This window comes from Callorhinchus milii, unplaced genomic scaffold, assembly GCF_018977255.1.
Source record: "Callorhinchus milii isolate IMCB2004 unplaced genomic scaffold, IMCB_Cmil_1.0 Scaffold4, whole genome shotgun sequence".
Taxonomy (NCBI): domain Eukaryota; kingdom Metazoa; phylum Chordata; class Chondrichthyes; order Chimaeriformes; family Callorhinchidae; genus Callorhinchus; species Callorhinchus milii.
Window position 1 is genome coordinate 57246600 of NW_024704745.1, and position 17600 is coordinate 57264199.

Consider the following 17600-nt stretch of genomic DNA (forward strand, 5'->3'; position numbering starts at 1 on the left):
TGACCAGATGTGCAGAAATTGCTTACTTTCTACAAGTGATCAAACTGTGCACCTTGTTCTAATAAATCCTTGGCATAAGTTTTTTTTTCTTCTCTCTGTCTTTCCCCAAAAATAATTTGGGAGGATGGAAAAAATGATATTCCATCCATATCGATTATTCTACTGAGTTCTCTCTCCCACGCATCACCCCCTCACTAAATGCTTTGGTAGCCTCTTTTCAAACCTCTAACAATGGTATTTATTAATGACTCAGTGACTCAACTGGTATAAAGAGCACAAAGGTCGCATTGTTGACTTTCACTCTGATGTGCCTTCCTGGAAACTACGGTTTGGGTGTTGCACCTTTGCCTGTACATGCACCATTACACATAATATGCCCGCATAATATATATACAGATTCATAGAAGCTTGATAAAATATTAAATGTAGAATCCAAAAAGAATAGTTTTTATTTTGTAATTTATTTTTCTGGCACAAGGTCACAAGATTGTTTGGATGAAGAAGACCTGGTTTCATCCTTCCATAACACCCACCCACCCAGTTCTTCCCCCTCCCCATCAAATGTGTCCTGGCCTCTAACACCTTTCCTGGCAAGTTGTTTCAATTTTTAATTATTATATTCCTCTGCAGAGGGATATGGCTGGGCGTTTTCCCTTTTCTTGCTGTTCTCCATTCAGATCAAGAATTTGGCAATTTTGAATGTTCTGAAATGCTACGTAAATAGAGTCAATCTGAACCCAGGTGGAACTGGCCCTCATTAATCTTTAGAGTTTGGAGGTAAAGAAATGATTTTGCCTTTTTGCGAAATGGAACTTTTTATCTGATAGGCAGAGAATGTGAGAGTTCCTCTTCCAAGGGAGGGAGAAGGAATTGGGTGGAGGCTCATACGGAGTATTAACGTAGGCATCGACTAGTTGAGCTGAATAACTTGTTTGGGTGCTGTAGATTCTGTATAATAAGGATCTTCTCTATATATCTTTGGGTTTCGTTAAAGGAATTGTCAATTGCATGACATATTGAAAGTGAAACTCAAATTTGCATTTTGCAAAATAGGTCTGATTAGAACATTACTCTGCGTCTGATTTACATGCAGTACTGCCCTGTCAAGACTCACATCCCGGATGACTTGGTTAGTAAGTAGAGTTTACTGATAACAAGACCTTGGCTTAATTTGTCACTACCACTTAAGTAGCCATGCTGTCGATATCCCGGTAGCTTCCCATGCGTATATATATTTTCGCCCACACAATGTACAGTCAATTCACTTTGCAGTCTATTCTGTCGAAGACTTGATAGGGCGCTATGTCAAATGCAAAGATTATTGTTAGAAAATATTAATAATGGATTCCACTTTACTTGTCACTGCTTAATTAACACATAACTAGTCACATTCTAGAAATTCTTGTAAGTACTTTGGATAACTCATCCTATAAGATGGCGTCTTGCATCGTAGAGGCTTCCCGCCCCATCCTTGTGTCTAATGCGGGTGCACAGTGGAGGTTGCATGGGGGAAAGGGGAGGTCTCCTGTAAATCAGAGGCCTTTGTGATAAATCTGAGCATCAATCACAGTGCCCCTTTGGGCTTAATAGCCACTCCAGATAACTAGTCGCTGAGCCCTTTTCCGTTGGAATGACGTTATCAGAAGTTTATTGTACCATGTATTCTCCAGTGTGAAAATACATTTTACAGACAAAAGACAATTTTGGGTTCAATCCTCAGACTGCTGAGTAGGTTATTCAGGATCTGAGGAGTCCTGTAGCTCAGCGGTTAGAGCATTCACCTCACAAGTGAGAGACCTGGGTTCGATTCCTCGCAGGGTGAAACCTTGGGCAAGTTTCCATCACTCCACACATGCAAGGATTATTATAATATTATTATTCAAAGCTGGCGTAGTTTATTTGTTCTTTTTAGCGCTGGGCTGGAGAAGAGGAACAGGGTACTGCTAGTCAGATTTTCTACCAATTTACTGCCTAGGCTTTCAGATGATGCGTGGCCATTGGAAACATTGAGCGGATGAGCAGCCGACTGTATAACAATATGAAAAATGTATTGCACTGCCAGTAGTTGCGTGTTCTGAGATCAGCTGAAGGGCGCTACATAAATACATGTTGTTTTGTTATACTCACGTTAGGACAGTGTTTTTTCAAAGATGAGGTTCTAAAAGGAAGAATTGTTATTCATTTATCATGCAACTGCTGTCTTGCAATAAACCAATATTACCAGAGTTAACATTCTTATCTTGTTGGGGGAAAAAAACTTGAAATTGACATACAGTACATAGCTTATTCCGAGGTTATTACTTTTCAAGATCACTTTCAAAGATTTGCAGAAACCTAGACAAAATATTTATTAAATGTAACCACAGAAGCATTTCTGCATCAAAATATTAAAAAAAGTAGTCTCATTTAGTTTAGTCTCAGAAAGATATGAATAAATACCCCTGTTTCTATGGTCCTAATTACAAATATTTAGCCCTTTTCTAACGTCTGATGCAAAATCACGAGGTTTAAATAAGATTGCCTTTTGACTAATTTGACCTCATCTTTCTGGTATGCCAACTGCACAGTCTTCCCAAAATAGTGTTGGTGGTTAAACTTGTCCATTGATCATGCCTCATCATCTTTCCTCTTGTGCAAAGAATTGTTGGTTTACTTTTTCCATCCCTTTTAAGTTTGTACCAATCAATGTTACCAATTCAATAGAACATTTACCATCTTCCAGAAGTGCTGGAACTGAAAACATTTTAGTTGTACACATGCATACGAGGTTACTAGGTATAAGATTTTACCAATTTTGAAATGGCAGCACAATGTGGAGAGTTCTGATCCATACACACCACTCGCATCTGCAACGGAGCTGGTCCCAATGAGGCTGGATATTAAGTGAAGAAGTGCATGTGTAGAAGTGCAAGCAATCTAAATATAATTTGGAGATCTGTGATGGTAACATGCCTAGTAATTACTGGGTAGAGCTCAGGGTGGCAATAATCACTCAAGAAAGGCAACAATGAAAATCCTCCAAAAATGATTACTTTAAAAAAAAGTCCAATTGTGATGGGTGAGATTATATTTCATTTGCTGAAAGGCACTTAAATGTGCTTACTGCATTGCTCATTTTGGCATTTAAATGCGGTACTGTTAACTAGGATATCTCACAGTGATGGAGTATCCAACCTTTTGGCTGTGGTTTATTTTGCTGAGCACATCTTGTGATGAAAAGTATTGGCATTAACAAGTTCGGGAGCCATTTACTGAATTGAAGCCTGTCCAATATAGCGAGCCATGGGTAGGAAGGGTGCAACATCTGGTATGGGGAACAAATTAAGAAAAGTGTTAAGAGCAAGCTTTTTAAGTTTTTAACACTTCAAAATGTTATGCAGTACCTGAGTAATTGTACTCATTAGGTTTAAAAAAACCTTGAAGTATTGTTACAGCTGGTATGAGCCGAATAGAGTAACTGAAACAGTAGAATTACCAATGCAAGGGCCCCTTAACCCAGGTAGTGATTTAAAAAAAAGTCCGCTTTGCTGACTTATCAGGAGCAACAACAAATTACATTGTATAGCGCCTTTCAAATCTGGAGGATGGCCCAAGGCGCTGGATTTGGACCCGAGCAGCGGGGGGCGATGGCAGGGAGGGTAGGAGGGTGGCTGAAGGCATGGTTGAAGAGGAGAGACTTGATGTGCTTTGAAGGAGGCAAGGGAGGGAGTGAGGCGAAGGGAATGTGCGATGGAGTTCCAAATGGTGGTGGCAGAGACGCTGAAGACCCAACCACGATGGTGGGGCATGCCGGGTGGGGAATGTGGAGCAGGCTGGAGCCTGCTGAGCGGAGGGAGTGGACACGTTGATATGGGGTTAGCAGGTCACAAAGTTGTCTTTTGATTGTAAGAAAAATGAAAAATGTAGATTCAAGAATTTCTACAAAATCATAGTTTGTTGGACTGTATACAACAACCCAACAACAACAAATTACATTTGTGTTGCAACTTTCACGTTGGAAGGGATTTGAGACATGCATTGAAGGAGGCAAGGGAGGGAGCAAAGCAAAGGGCCTGTGGGATGGAGTTTCAAAGGGTGGAGCAGAAAAGCTGAAGGACCGATTCCCGATGATGGTAGGGAGAGCCGGCAGGGGACATGGAGCAGGCCAGAGCCTGCTGAGCAGAGGGAGTGGACAGGTTGATATGGGGTTAGCAGGTCAAAGAGGTAGGAAAGAGCAAGGCTGTGGAGGCCTTGAAGGCGAGGATGAGGAATTTGAACTCTCTCCTCTGGGGGATGGGGAGTGGAGCCGGGGGAGGATGGAGGTGATAGGGTCACTGAGCCTGGTGCGGGAGAGGACACAAGCTGCAGAGTTCTTGAGGGACGGAAGAGTTCGGAAGGCCGAAAGCAGGGAGTTGGCATAGACAGCCTAGATGTGATAAATGCGTTGATGAGGGTTTCGGCGGCCTGAAGGGAGAGGCAGTGGTGGAGTCAGGGGATATTGCAGAGGTGGGGGAAGGCAGAGTGGGTCATGGCACGAATGTGGGATAGAAAGGAAAGTTGAGGGTTAAACAAGGTGCCAAGATTCTAGGCTGGCTCAGTGAAGTGGAATGTGTATCCATGGATGGTGATGCGGCCCAACCAGTCTCCATCCGAGGAGGTGGAGCTTGTAGGTAAAGAGAGAGGTAAGGATGGTGGATTTCATATGGGTCATAACGGTGGTTGACCCAGGAGCAGGCTATCTTCTAACCATTGCTTTTACCTGATTGTGTTCCAATTCTTTCCAACATTGGTGGTGCCCTGGACTATGGGCTTTATCCCATGAATTAGATTTTTCAATACTGTACTGTAAAAGAAAACTGCTGTGGGATCACATGCCATACCTTTAAAGGTGGGTAGGGGTGAGGTCAGAAGTGTGGAAAATAGGACAGGCACAGTCGAGGGTCCAGTCTACCACAGTGGAGGGGATTCCTCAGCTGAGGTAAAAGGGGGACATTTCAGAAGCTCTGGTGTTAAAGGTGGTATTGTCAGAGCAGGTGCAGTGGTAGGAGTAGGAACTTGGAGAAGAGAATGGAATCCTTATAGGAAGTGGGGTGAGAAGAAGTGTATTCGGGGTAGTGCTGGGAGTTTGTGGGCTTGTAGTAAATATCCGTGGATAGTCTATGCCCCGAGAAGGAGATAGAGAAGTCGAGGAAGGGAAAAGTCAGAGATGGACCATGTGAAGGTAAGGGAGGGGTGTAGTTGGAAGCAAAATTTATAAAATTTTCCAGCTCAGGGCGAGAGCAGGAAGCAGCACCAACACATCAATGTACCAGAAGAATAAGTCGGGGGGCGGGGGGACCTGAGTAGGACTGGAAAATTGTTCAATATATCCTACAAAAAGCCAGGCATAGCTAGGACTCATGCGAGTTCCCATAGATACATAGTTTCTTTGGAAGGAGTGAGTGGAGAAAAGTTGTTCAATGTTAGAACAAGTTCAGCCAGGCGGAGGAAGGTGGTGGTGGCTGGAGACTGGTTGGGCCGCTGTTCCAGGAAGAAGTCTAGGGCCTGCAGGCCTTCCTGGTGGGCGATAGAGGTGTACGTCCATCGTAAAAAGGAGCTGGATTGAGCCACAAAACTGTAATTGGTTGAATTGGTTTTATTTCAGATTTCCAGCACCTGCAGTATTTTGCCTTTTGAATGATTGTTGTATGTTTTTTATTGCAAGCATTACGGGCTGTTATTTGATTCTGCCTTGAACTTAAAATAAATAACTTGTTGAGGCAGTTTGACCTATACTACAATCGACATTATTGCACAAATAGTTTTATATAACTTTTAATAAAAGAAAGCTGCATAGATCTTTGAGATTATTGTAACTTCCTAGTGATTATGGTAAGGTTAGCTGACCTGCACTGAATGAGATTGAATTTTGGCTACATTCAATGACTGTATCACAAATTGATTTCAAGGCATGGTTTGTTGGTTCTGTGTGGGTTAGTATCTGATGCCAGATCAACAATCATCCAATTGATGAGGGAAAGTCTCAGCTGTAGATGCTAGTGCCAGTGACAGGACACATTGACTTTGTTTGATTTCTGATCTAAAAGCGGGCTAGTCAACCCATACGTTACATTGAGGTGTAGTGACTTTTTACATGGCAGCTGATCTTTGTGAACATTGTTCCACAAACAGAAATGAGATGAATGATCAGACAGCAGTATCTCCACTGGAAAATGTGCCTATAGAGAAAATGACATTGAACTGTCATTTTGTCAATGAGTAAATATGCTAATTATTCAGCTTTGTAACACTGGCAGCTATTTCCTTCCGCACCGTGGAGCTGCTTTTGTCCATTTTGACAGAGCTAAGCATTTTAGTTGAAGAGAGCAGAACCTGATCCAAACCCAAAGCGAGATTAAATAAAGAGTCTTTAAATAAAGCCATCAGTTCATTTATCTTCAAATCTATGAGTGCAGGTGCAGAGATTACAGTAAATAGCCACGAGTAGTTCATCAGTATGACATTTAACCAAGTGGAAATGTCATCTCAGGATCAGGTTTTATATTGATCATCTCTTTTTTAGTGTCCATTACCAATTTTCCTGGCCAAAACATAAGAATTTTAAAACTAAAAGAATGTAAACTTCTGTTATGCTATTTTTGCAAATCATAAACTGTTAGGAAATGTGAACATTTTTCTCAACTTTTTAAAACAGAAACCTTGGACCTTATGAAGCCCCTTGTCACTCTTAACATCAATATTTCACAGTGCTTCACACAACAATTAATTTGAAGTGCAATGATTTACATCTGGATCAATATCAATCCATTGTTTTGTAAAGTTGGATGACAGAGGAATATTGGTTAGGTACCAGGACACTTCACTCCTTAGAATAAGAAACTTGCTTTTATCATCTGAAGGGTGGTTTGCTTTAAATTATGTTGGAAGTTGCTGAGTTCAGTCCAACTGTTGCAAGTTTTCTCTGATTGTGTACAAGTTAAGAAGGATGATACACTTATAAAGTTGGGCCCTCAAAGATTGTAATTATTCCATAAAAAGTACAATGATGTTGCAGCTTTAATTCTGAAGATTGTCCTAGGCACAAGGGTCTTTTTCTAATTTAAAACATTTTATTTTATTGTGCAACTGCCATGTTGGATCAGTGCACCTGGCTTCAATACTCTCAGCTTTACTTAACTTTACTCTGGTTCTTCATAGTTCAGTTATATCATGGTTTATACAACAAGAACAACAGCTTGCATTTATATAACGCCCTTCAAGTGGGGTAGCGTCCTGGAGTGCTTGACAGTGGCGGAGCCTGACACTGAGCCAGGAGTAGAGGGAAGGGGGTAGGTGACCATCAGCACAATCCAAAAGGAAGGTCTTGATGCGAGATTTGAAGGTATGGAGGGGACAAGACGGAGGGATTGAGGGAGAGAGTTCCAGAGTTTTGGAGTCTAGTGGCAGAAGGTACGGACACTGATGATGAAGTGGAGGGGACGAGGGACATACAGGAGGCTGCAGCCAGCTGAGCAGAGGAAGTGGGTGGTGTAGTGGGGGGTAAGTAGATCAGATAGATAGAGATGTGCAAGGCCATGAAGGGATATGAAAACTAGTGAGAGGATCTTGAAACCTGACACCCAATTTGCGCACGGGTTTGGTGAGTCTGAGGGAGAGCCCAGGGAGGTTGAGGAGTTCAGATCCATAGGAGAGAAGAAGTTGACGGGAGGGAAAAAGAGTATGGCTTCCGTCTTGCCGACATTCAGCTGCAGGAAATGTGCGCTCAATGCACTGATGTCTGTCAAACAAGCCCGATGTGTCTGGCTTAACCGGCTTCCACTGTATTTAAAATATTATCAGCAATTATTTGCTTATTTCTCTTTCTACAGCTCCTCCTCAGACTATTGTGTGGGATTGCCTCTTGTGAAGTGAATATATTTCTAAACATTTTTAAAAAAAATAGTATTGTGAACCCCAAGAAAATGTATGCTGATTCTAAGAGCTAGGAAGGAAAGTCAACAAATGATGAAGTACAGTACTAAAAAAAATGAGAAAATGAATAGAACTCAGTTTTTGCAATCAAATATCAAAACTTGGATATCTTTTGCAGAAGATTAATCTGTATGAATAGATGATAGCATTTGTTAACCATGCTGTATAATATTGTTTAGAATAGTTTCCATCAACGGGGTTGGTGTATCTGAGAATTATATCTTTACCGGTTTTGAAAAGTTGGTTTAACCGAGGTCCCAATGGATCATTAAAAGTATTTGGTCCTGGTATTTGTACATTTTAGGTGTATGGTACATTTTTGATGTAGGGATATACAAACACAGTTTTCTTTCTTTTCCATTTCTTTCCTGAACTAATTCCTCTGTCGAACATGCATGCATTGCTTAAATATTGGGTTCCTGTTGGAAGGTTTATGCATGTGGATGTTGGATGAGACGAGGATTGGGCACAGATACGATGTCTCTCTTGGTCAAATAGCTTGACAGCACTCATTATCTAAACAGTAGAAAAAAGAGTGGCCCTTAGATGAGGTACTAGAAGGCGGATAGTATCCGTGGAACTGCACCAAGGTAAGACTCTGCCTTTAGGAGAAATAAATTAGCAGTGAGGGTAAGTCTACCAACGTGTCTTACTGAAGAGTGGACATTCTGCGAGACTAGAATTCTAACTGTATTTACAAGGCGGACAAGGCAGTCTTGTTTTTTTAAGCACAGCCCAGACACAACTTACTAAATTAAGGGAAAACCCTGTACTGGAGATAAACAACTTAAACACTGTGTTTCAATTATGGTCTCTGTAAACATGACTGGAACAGATAAGTTACAGCTTCTCATGATAGGAAAGTCAAAAAAACCTGCGATGCTTCAAAAACAATGCTTTAGCTCAAATAGTTGGCAGCCATTGAGGTCAAGGAAGAGTTTACGGAAAACCTAATGGGGTGATGCACATTTTTTTTAAAAAAAACTTGACTTTGGTAAAACAAGAGACGAATTGCTTTATGTGCTTTTTTTCTGTGACCCACATGATGATGATTTCATAGCTGATCGTGCCAAAGAAGACTCCCGAAGATCAGGTGCCGTATGAAGCACTTGGCTTGTTAGATCTTGCTATTAACATGGAGGTAAATGAGCAGTGCACTGCAGCACTGACAGATGAAGATATCATTGGGTCAGTAAAGAAGTGTCAAGAGGACAGCCAACAAGAAGCTGAGGAACCTGAAAACAATAATAAAAGAGTCAAACGAAGATGGTATTTGGCGTGTGATTCCAAAGAAACGTTCCAAAGCATAAAGGACTGCAGACACTTATTGCTCAATCGGAGCCATTAAAAGAAATAGACAAAGCAGCTAAGTATCTGAAAAGAACAAGTGTCGCGTGTGAAACTGTGATTAAATAACTTCTAAAATAAATACAGATACATATAGTAAATGGTACAGAAATTGTCATTATAGTAGATGAAATATTTATAAATAAATGGTATAACAATTGTACTTAATTGTGAAATATATGTAAATAAATGCTTCAGCAATTTTCAACCACGACTCCCTCTCTGCTTGTCTGTTTATATCAATATCTCACTTAGGTCACCAAAATTGAATGACATATTGTCATGTGGGTAGGACTATATTCACCAAGAAAAGGAAAACATCCAAACATACAATACAGTTTTCAAAAAAGAGTGAATGCTGAAATAAAGCCAGGATATGCACAACCAGTCAGTGGTCTTAAGTGTATTTCCACCATTTTTAAACCATGTAATGCTTATACTGTATAAAAAGTAGTTGGTTTGAAAAATTCTTGAGGACATGTACAAAGGCTGATCTTTTTGATACCTTTGCATTGTGAATATTGTACCCAGAAAGCCAACGTCCTGTATTGTGAGGAGGCTGTTCTGCCTCAGGATGGAACTACTCTCTCCCAGACAAGGCCTCCTCTTCCTTGCCCTTCATTTTGTTCCCTCGCTGATTGGCTGTTTAGTGAGCAAAATAAAATCATTAGACTTCTACAGATACTGTAGTTCCAGGGATCAGTAAACATGCACACGGCTGTATAAAATGTCATAAGGCAGTAATAGGACTCAAGATCTGAAGCTTCTGTGTTAATATCTCAGAGTATACTCAAAAGTGATCTCTAAAATATGTAAGGTTTAGCAGCCTAATGTCTGTTATAGGAGCCAGAGACTGATAGTGCACCTCTTACCAAACAGTGCATTTAATAAGTACTGGATTAGAATTTATAGAATCATAGAAATGTTATCCCAAAGGAGGTTATTTAGCCTGTTGTGGTTATGCTATGCTAACTACCAGCAGGGGTTGTCTGCTCCAATCCTGTTTCCCTGCTCTTTCCCCCCCCCCATGTTCTCATTTTTTTAAAGATGTCTATCTAATTCTCTTTTAATGGAATTAATTTACTGAGCTTCAATAACCCCTCACAACAATATTCTTCACATCCCAATACCCTTTCTTATCTCAAACTTTTAAGTTTCTAAATCATTTTGAGTTATGCTGCTGATTCACCAGCTAGTAGGAATAATCTTCCACTGTCCTCTTAAACATTTTCATAACTTTTGTTAAATCCCTTCCTAACCTTCTCTAATCCTGTGAATACAACTCTAAATGCCTATTTTTCTTGGTTTCCCATTCAGGATACATATCCATTTGACTAAACCATAGAAGTTTATGTCACAGAAAGACCATTTGGTCCATTGTATCTGTGTTGGTTCTTTGAAAGCTATCGATTTCAGTACCCTATAACAGCCTTTTTTCAAGCCAAGCAAGTTACTCCTTTAATCTATCATTTTTATTATCTAGTTTCCTCTTGCAAAGTTATTTTGGATTCTACTCCAATCACTGCACCTACCAGGATGTTCCACGTCCAACAACTCATTGTAAAAAAAATCTTTAATTTCCCTTTACTCCTTTAATAATTCTCTTTAATTGATGCCATTTAGTTACTGATTCACCAGCCAGTGGAATTTCTTTTCCTATTCACTATCAAAACCGTTCATAATTTTAAAGATCTCTATCAAATAATAATAATAATAATAATAATAATCCTTGCATTTGATATAGCGCTTTTCACGTCGGGAGGACGTCCCAAAGCGCTTCACAGAACACACTGTAAAGTGAATTGACTGTATATTTGTGGACGAACGCGGCAGCCAATTGCGCACAGCAATGTCCCACAAACAGTCGTAGATTGAAAATGACCAATTTAATTATTGTTTTAGTTTTGGAGGGATTATTATTAGGCGTGTGGAGTAAGGAAACTTGCCCAAGGTTTCGCCCTGCCTGGAATTGAACTCAGGTCTCTCGCTTGCAAAGCGAGTGCTCTAATCACTGAGCTACAGGACTCCAATCTTTATCTCTATCCTCTGTTTTGGTGAAAATATAACCTGTGTACCATGGAATTTTTTAGGGCAACTGGGCCATGACTGGGTTTGTGTGAAATTAGTTAGTGTGGAAATATGAGTTTATGCCAGATTTCTAGTCTTATATTTATGTTTTGTTGAGAATCCTATTTAATGGATGTTGCTGCTTAGATTTTCTCTCCTCCTTCAGGAGATTTAAAACTACAGTGAGTTATTTGATTTTTTTTAGCTAGGAATTTTTTTTCTGTGGCTGTTTATGGGCCACTGCATTTCTGAACAATGGTATTTGTTTATGGTACCACAAATAGCAGACAGAGATGGATATGGTCCACAAAATCTACAGTCAATCCATTTTACAGTATATTTGTGAACCACTTTGAGATGGCTCATTGATGTGATAAAGCGCTATATTAAATGCAAGCTTTATTATTATTAATTCAAAAACATTGGGCTAAAGATTGATAAAGACATCTTAATTTGGAAAAATGCAAGTTAAAATGAGAAAAACCTAATCTTCGATGAATGAATGGTTGCCTATTAATGCACTTAAGAATTCTTAAAATTTATAATTTAGAAGTTACTGCTGAAATCTCCCTGAATTAACTTAAAAAATGATCACTATTTGTACTAAGACCTGTTGATCAGTTATAATAATTCTTGCATTTAATATAGCATGCCACAGAATATAATGTTAAATGAATTGACTGTATATTTTGTTGTGGATATGATTTGAATGCAGACTACTGTCTGCTTTCATCATGCTTCAAACTCTCTCTTTAATTCTTTACAATTTATCAGAATTTATCAATCAGAATTGATGTTTTTAATTCACTTTTTGGGTTGCACAATAAATAACTACATATGTATGAGAGGCTGCTGTAGTGTGTTGTTGCATTGATCTATCTCCAGGGATTGATAATCATTTTGGTGGAAAGAACTGGCAGTCAGTCATGTTAACAAGCCCTGGATCCTTTATCTTTACTTAGGAGTTGAACCCACTTGACCCTGTGTCTATTCTGGTGTCTTTGCTGCTTATTTTTTTGCATTTTATCTTGGCATCATCTTATTTGCCCTCTGACTTTCCTCTCATTCTTTCATCTGACATCAGCATTAGTTCCTGGCCTCCCCTACTTTATTTACCTGCCAATATTTTCCCCAGGAAGATTTATATAATCAGATTTATACACATGGTTTGTGTGTCAGCCTGGCGCAGTGGTAGCATTCGCACCTCTGAGTCAGAAAATTGTCGGTTCAAGCCCCACGTCGGGACTGGGAATCACATAGTCTAAATTAACACTCCATTGCAGCGCTGGGGGTGTGTAGACGTTAACACGAGGTCTCATCTGCCTGTTCAGGTGGATGGTACAGAGAAGGGAGTTTCTCCTGGTGTGCTGGCCAACAATACCCCAAATAAAAAAACAAAATAGGTCACTCACTCCATGGCAGTTTGCGAGACATTGATGTGTGCTACTGCATTTCACCCACATAATACACAGTCAACCCACTTTATAATATATCCTGTGAAGAGCTTTGAGATTTCTCATTGATGTCAAACATATCAAATGCAAGGATTATTATTATTTTTATTATGAAACCGTTTATTTCCCCCTCCTATCTCATCAACTAGGATCTGTGACATAATTTTGTAATTGGGTACTAAATACTTATGATGTGTTCAGAGAATTTTTTCTTCATCTTTCTTCCCTTCCCCCCAAAAAAAACTATGAAAATGGATCACTTTAAAATATTTTGAAAACCATGAAAAGTCCTAAACATTGATTACAATTTTTGCTTTAAATCATAGCCATAGACTTAGCCAACTTGAAGCCGTACTATGCTTACCTCTCATGGATGAGAAAATCTTTCATCATAGTACATTGAGAATGCATTAAGGCTATTTAAGTGTATACAGCTTTCATTTGGGGCCTACATAATCCTCGAGATTAAAGGGTAGGATCTGACTCCTAAAAAGTGTTGACTAGAATTAATAAAAGGGAGAAAAATAAAGGAAGTGGATTTCATAGCTCAGTCTCCATGAATCAATTTCAGACCAGAAAAAACAAATGAAACTGTTCAGATGTCTAACCCCACTATCTCACATAATGTTTTTCTTTCATTTTTATATACTGTAATTCAAATGTTGCCAATTGTAGTTCTATTTTCACAACTGGTTCCAACATTTGAGTGACTTGAACCTTCATTGGTACGTTGGTAAACATAGTGACTAACTGCTTAACAAAACAGTTAACAAAGCAATGTTTAACTGCTTTGAACTTGGTATTAAATGCTTTAAACATAGCAATGAAGTTAATGGTTTCAGTCATTGTAATCTAATGATCCTAAATAGACAAAATGATCTAAATTGTAATGTGTAGTGTAGTGTAGTGTCAGAGCATGCTTTTCTCCACCCCCACTCCTCTGCTTGGCTGACTCGGATTTGCTGTGTGTTCCCTGCCCTCTCCATCTTACCATCAGTGACTGAGCTTTCAGATTCTTTGCCTCTAACCTGTGGAATTTTACCCCTATCGATTTGTCTTGAAGCATCTTAACATAGCAGCAGTTTAATCTGCAGGAAGTGAAGTGTTTCTGGCTGCCTCGCTCCTGAGTAATGCAGGAGCGTTCCATTGACTGCAACAAAAGTGGTTTGTTTCCATGATGTATATTCTATTTTTGTTTTGTATTTAAAAAAGCTAGATGCATTTATTGAGGTTATGATTGTGACTTAATTGGCACTATTGTCCTGTTTTGTGTATCCTGTGGCAGCATGGTTGGGCCAAATGGCCTGTGTTCACACCACATCAGTCTATGTAACTCTATGTATGCACTATCACCTTTCATTTGTCAAAAGGTTTTGGGCTACTCAAGTATACAGATTTCAGTGTAGGAATGCTCTGAATTTGAAATCTAATTCATATTTTTATTTTGTGAGGAAAGCTTCCCAGTGCCAGGTGGAACCGTTACATCGGCAGGTCAAATCCTCTATTTTGATTTCCCTCTTCTCTTAAACCCCCCCCATTTTTCTTATTGTCCCGCCCTACAATTCCCCCCCATGATAAATTTGACCATTCTTTTCATGGCTGTTGTGGAACAATGCAGTTTTGTAAAATGGCTTTTCATTTTCCTACAAATACAGTCACAGTACTTTACAGTAAATCCCATGAAAAGTTTTGATATTACCTTCCTGATGTGAAAAGCTCTGCATCAAATGCATTATTGTTATTGAAAGGATTTTTCATGATATTCTAGCAAAAATGATTAGGATCTTCTGAAATAGGCAGGAGTGATAGAAACTGGAGTGATAGCTTTTCATTTTGTATTGCAGTTTCTAGGCGCAGATTACAGAGGCAGCGCAGGGGTATCTTGCAGCTGAGTTGATTTTTTTAAAACTTTTTTTAATCCTTGCTGTGCAATGCAACTAACCTTGACTTTTGCAACTCAGCAATTGGAGTAAAGTAACTGGTAGTATCATAAAGAGCATGATAGCAGCATCAGAATGTTCAAAAGCTGGCTGTAAAATTAGTTGGAACAATCCTGAAGCCAATATTTTGTGTGTGGAGAGAATTTAATGTTCTCCCTCCGTGTAGTAGAGGATGCTTCACTTTTACAAACTAGGTTATGTTTTACATAGATTTACAACTACATGTTTGTTGTAGTTTTAAATGAAAGATTCCCTAGGAGCATTGGTGAAAGAACTTGAATTTCACCCAAAAACTCTTGGGAATGTTGAAATTATAATATACTGGAACAGAATATTGCTATGAATTGCAATTTCTTAGTATAAGCAACAGTGTTCTCAGTGGGACAACTGTTTTACTTATAGCACCTATCATGTAAGATGAATGTATTTCAAAGCACCTCACATCAAAGTTGGAAGTCCCTAAAATGGGAGAAAAAGAGTGGTGATCAACGACATGAGATGCATGTTGAAGAGATAAGTGTGAGGGAAAAGATTTATGAAGAGTTCTGGAGAGTAGGACTACAATGACAGTTGATGTTACGAAGGAGGGAGTGAGGAATGAGCAGTAGACTAGAATGAGAAGAGCGAAATGCATGGTCAAAAGAATACAGTCGATTTTGGAAAGATAGGAAATTGAACCTTTTGCTGAGTGCTCTTTTTGAGTGCAGAAGTAATGTTAACCGTGTGGTTTTGTGCCTTCTGGCGAGCCACGGTTCAGGAATGGCACAAAAGGCCCAATGTACTAGGAATAATATTTTTACAGTTGCCTTCCAGGAAGAACCTGCTCATTAAGGAGATGGAGCAAATAGTCTACACTCGATTTTTCCTTTAACACACCTTAATGTTCCCAATAGGATTAATGGTTGCACGAACTTACAAAGTACAGCTATGTTGCTTGTTCTCGAAACTGTTCAGTCAATATTTGTGATCGCTTTGTAGAATATAGCTGTAAGGCGGGGGAACTTCCTTCAAATCTGTTTGAACCAAATATTTCATTCCAAATGTTGAGTATTCAAAAGAAAAGTGATATTGTTTTCAGTGAATAGAGTATTTACTTTGGAAAGAATAATATTTTGGGGAAGTTTCTTGAGCGCTTCAATGCAACTAATATCGTCTGAGTGGGTGCAGCAAAGCCTTGTTCGTAGGGATGTCAATCCTGATTTAAATCTTCCAAGTGCACCGCACAAATGGAATTGTTAATTTTTCATTCAATCAGATCAACCTTCAATTCTGGAGGACACAAGTAAATGGTCCGGAAAAATAACCTTGTAATATTCCTGTTTGCTTCTTGATTTCTTTGTAACTTGACTAACTATACAGCACTCAGGAATATGTGTTATTGCCAAAACAAACTTTTAAAAATTCACATCTGACTCTGGAAGTCTGCACCACATCAAACTTGAGCCAAAGCATGGCTAGAATTTTTCTTTCCCTCTCTCTGTTCTACTTTAAGTGGGTACCAGATTCCCTCTAGCAATGGAATCTTTTTGAAGAACGACAAAAGTTATTTTCACAATAATTTGCCTATTAACAGCTCAAGAAAATTGGGATGGAGGGGAATGGATGGTGATAGACCACTGCTTGTCAGGAATACATTTCATGATGAATGTGAAATTTCTTGTCTCAATTTTTAAAAAGGTCCCACCTTTGACTTGCAACAGTGTGGTAACAACCCCACTTTAATTTCGACTTATTTTCCTCTTCCTTGTACTCCTTAAACAGAAAAAAACAAAGATTGCCAAAAAAAACCATAAGCTATTTAGGGGGAAGAAATGAATCTCAATACTAACGTTATTCCGTAATTTTTCATGTCCTACATGTAGCTGTATGACAGCTTGCCAAGACTTTTTCCTTCTAAAACATCAGTGCCTTGTGGATTATGCAGGGCAGCTCCACTCTAACATGGTTGGCTGGATGGTGACCTGATGACGCAGAAGTTTTCCATTTTTTAGTGTGGGAAGTTGACTTGTCAGTGCTGGGAACTGGGCATCGAGTTAGCATGAACCACAGTATATTCTGTAAGTGCCGCTGCACTATATTGAACAGCACTATAACATGGTTTTCTCTGTACTGACAATCCTAAACTTATCCCATTTTCATTTTTAAAAAAGCTAACCATGTAGCAGCTAAACTGCTTATAAGAAAATCTGGCATGGAAGAATGCCATTTTGCTCACCAGGATAAATATAAAATAAATCTAAATAAATACATATAAATTGGAATGGGGAAAAGGCAGCTAAATGGGATTAAACTGATATCTTTTTAAGAGAGCAAGGATATGCACAATGGGCCAAATGACCACCGTCCGTGTTACACATTTCTTATGATTATAGGTTTGTTCCCTTTGTTGATGTTGTGTACAATCCGCTACACCAGACTCGGAGTCCTAGCCCAGAATCATATGCTTTGTTCTTTTCTATAACCTCAAATTGCGCTAATTATTAGTGGTGTTGATTTTAATGGGTAAGAAGCAGTGGTGTATATTCAATATAAAATAAATTGACAATAAGCACACTAAGAATGAATGCTGAGTGTGAATAATCATAGTATGCTTCTGCAATAGGCTATGGATAAAGGTGTTAGCTTGACGCTTGCTTTTCTTTTTCTCTCTTGCTGCCCCCCTCCTCCCATTCTTAGTTATAGTAGTATTGATAGCTTTTTAAAATAATTGGGTAAAAATCGAAATCTGTGCAGCTTTGTGAATATTGATTTTGAAGTTCTGACTGAAGATTGAAGAGATGTAGTGGTACTGAGTATTGAGTGCTGTTGAACAGGGAGTGAGGTGCATTGGTGTGTCCTGGAA

The 17600-nt window shown here is 39.2% G+C and overlaps 1 protein-coding gene across 14 annotated transcripts in view; it reads left to right on the forward strand.

The window, feature by feature from the left end:
• picalma (phosphatidylinositol binding clathrin assembly protein a) overlaps window positions 1-17600 on the forward strand; it is an 88877-nt gene that overhangs the window by 12090 nt on the left and 59187 nt on the right. The gene's annotated exons all lie outside the window — the stretch shown is intronic.